Here is a 3,470-nt window from a genome sequence, read left to right as displayed (position 1 = left end):
AAAGAGTTGGTAAAACATTAACTTTTGAAGAGTTCCATTATAAAGTGTATTTGACCTATTTTTTGTCTCCCAATAAATTCTTAACAAATTATTTTCCTATTTCTGTAGCCCCCAAGGGATATAGATGTTTCTTGGTTGTTTGGTTATGTTTATTTGTTTTTGTTATAATGTATAATATATAATCTTGTCAATTTGATCAGACCTAGAGTAACTTAGGGCACAATTATATGAGCATGCCTATAAGGAAATAGTTTGGTTAGATTAGCTTCTGGAAATTTTTTGAGGAAATTTCCTATATTAGGTTACATGGTATTTAATGTTATAGCCTAAATGGATGAAATTATTCTGTGGGTCTCAGACAGACAAAGATACTTGAGGCTGAGCAGCGCCATTCACTACATTTTTACTTTTCATTATGGACTATGAACACAGTATAACACACATCTCTGTTACTATACCTTACTGTTCTCCAATTGCAATACAAAGTGAATCCTTCCTTCCTGAAGTTGATTTTGATAAATATTTTATTGGAGCAATGAAGAAAGCAATTAATACAGAATATACACAGGAAATTTTATGAAAGTTTCCTGTCATTTTTCAATGAGCCACTGAACATATCTGCTTTTATCCTCAAATTATTTTTAATGCAGCTGAATTATGAGAGTATTATAAACCATATTAAGTATACTTGAAATTTTTGTCTAAACTTGAGACTTGCACTAAAAGATAGTTATTCTATCTGACAAATCTTATAAAATTTTATTTTCAGTTGAAATTTAAAGATAAATATAAAGTAATAAGAAAAATATTTTCAGAAGCTACGAATGGTTACACACACTTTTAATTACATCACTAGTGAGACAAAAGCAAACGGATTTCTGTGAGTTTAAGGCTAGCCTATTTTACACAATAAGATTTAGGCAAGTCAGGGTTATACTATAAGACCCTCCAAAGCAAATAGACAGGCAAAACTCTTTTCACAAATTATAAAAGATAGAAAGAGAAAAATTATGAATATCAAACCTGTATATTATTCCATTTTATTGTCTCTTTTCTCAAAATCAATGGTATAATTTTTGTAAAAATCTAAACAGATTAATAAGCATTAATAGGCATGATAACTTGTGGAATCTCATAACATTTTGGTAATACATAAAATATTTTATAAAATAAACCCTAAAAAGAATTGAAAGTTGTAGAAAATGGCTTTTGTTATATGCATATAATCTTATTACTTGAGATGTGAAGATTAGTAAACAAAAAGTTCAAGATCTTCTTCAACTAGTCAATATAAGCCTAGCCTTTTAATGGGGTGAGATTCTCTTGTGAAAATAGTTTATCAATATATTCTGTTTCCCATACAATAATTACCCAATATATACAATAATTTAGTTTCTTGTCCAAAATTGAAAAAGCCTAGAACTTTTTGGTCAGACAAGTTTGTTAGCTTCTTATTATGGTTCTGTAGAGGCTAGAAATATTTTTCTTACAAATTAATCATCAAGTTTTTCATTTCCCTATACTCAACAAGGATTAATTATGTTGAAAATTATGTGCAGATTAAGATTTTTATGAAACCCCAGGGAAAAAATAAAGATTAAAATTTACAAGGAGGATGAAGAACAACTTTTGGTAAACACAAATCATTAGTTATTATTTATTATATTTATAAATACTATGGCAAATCTACTAGAACCTGTGATAACCAAAACTTATTTCTCTTGTATCATGCATTCTTTACTAGAGTTCTATTCATTACTATGCAGCAAAATTGCTTAGAGTTTCCTTTTTTTCTTTCCTTTTCTTTTATTGGATATTTTCTTTATTTACATTTTAAATGGTATCCCCTTTCCCAGGATTTCCCCTCTGGAACTCCCCATCCCATCCCCCACTCCCTGCCTTCATGAAGGTGCTCTGCTGCACTCTCTCCCACCTCCCCCCTGTCATTCCCCTACACTGGGGCATCAAGCCTTCACAAGACAATGGACATCTCGTACCACTGATACCTGATTAAGTCTGATTTAAAGCTTAACAATTTTTATTGTTGATGCTGGAACTGTTAGCCTCATTTATGGACACTACATTCCAAATTTAAAATTGTAAAATATTTATATCAGAATCATTCTCATATGACACTATTTAACTTGAGATGACATATAGCCCTAACACCTGGAAGATCCTTATACAGATGTTCTATGTCACAGAATTTTTCCTTCCAACTGTATTCTTTTTATTCTGACAATTACATTAAGGTTTTAGTACTATCTTTTGTTTGACAAGAACTTCAAATATCTGAAGAAATAAATCAAAGATCTCAGATGATGGAAAGATCTCCCATGCTCATGGATTGGCAGGATTATTAGAGTAAAAATAGCCATTTTGCCAAAAGCAATCTATAGATTCAATACGATCTCCATCAAGATTCCAACTCAATTCCTCATAGGGTTAGAAAGAGCAATTTGCAAATTCATTTGGAATAACAAAAAAACCCAGGATAGCAAAAACTATTCTCAACAATAAAAGAACTTCTGGGGGAATCACCATCACTGACTTCAAGCTCTACTACAGAGCAATAGTGATAAAACTGCATGGTATTGGTACAAAGACAGGCAGGAAGTTCAATGAAATAGAATTGAAAATCCAGAAATCCACCCACACATATGGTTACTTGATCTTTGACAAAGCAACTAAAACTATCCAGTGGAAAAAAAGAAGGCATTTTCAACAAATGGTGCTGGTTCAAATAGTGGTCAGCATGTCAAAGAGTGCAAATTGATCTATTCTTATCTCCTTGTACAAAGCTGAAGTCCAAATGGATCAAGGTCTTCCACATAAAACCAAATATACTGAATCTAATATAAGAGAGTGTGGGAAAGAACCTTAAACATTGTCACAGGAGGGAAATTTCCAGTAACAAACACCAGTGGATTGTGCTTTAAGAGCAAGAATCGGCAAATGGGATCTCATGAGATTGAAAAGCTTCTACAAGGCAAAGCACACTGTTAATAAGACAAAACAGCAAGCAACAGATTGGGAAAAGATCTTTATCAATCCTATATCCAATAGAGGGCTAATATCCAACACATTCAAAGATTTCAAGAAGTTAGGCTACAGAGAATCAAACAATCCTTTAAAAAAAAATCATGTATAGAGCTGAACAAAAATTCTCAACCGAAGAATATTGAATGACTGAGAAGCACCTAAACAAATGTTCAACATTGTTCATTGTCAGGAAAATGCAAATCAAAGCAGCCCTGAGATTTCGCGTCACATCAGTCAGAATGGCTAAGATCAAAACTCAAGTGAAAGCAGATGCTGGCTAGGATGTGAAGAAAGAGAAACACTCCTCCATTGTTGGTGGGATTGTAAGCAGGAGCAACCATTCTGAAAATCAGTCTGGCAGTTCCTCATAAAATTGGATACAGTGCTACCTGAGAACCCAGCTATATCACACCTGGACATATATCCAA

Source organism: Rattus norvegicus, chromosome X (assembly GCF_036323735.1).
Source record: "Rattus norvegicus strain BN/NHsdMcwi chromosome X, GRCr8, whole genome shotgun sequence".
NCBI classification, from domain to species: Eukaryota; Metazoa; Chordata; class Mammalia; order Rodentia; family Muridae; genus Rattus; species Rattus norvegicus.
The sequence above is the reverse complement of the archived record's forward strand: the minus strand, read 5'-3'. Positions refer to the sequence as shown.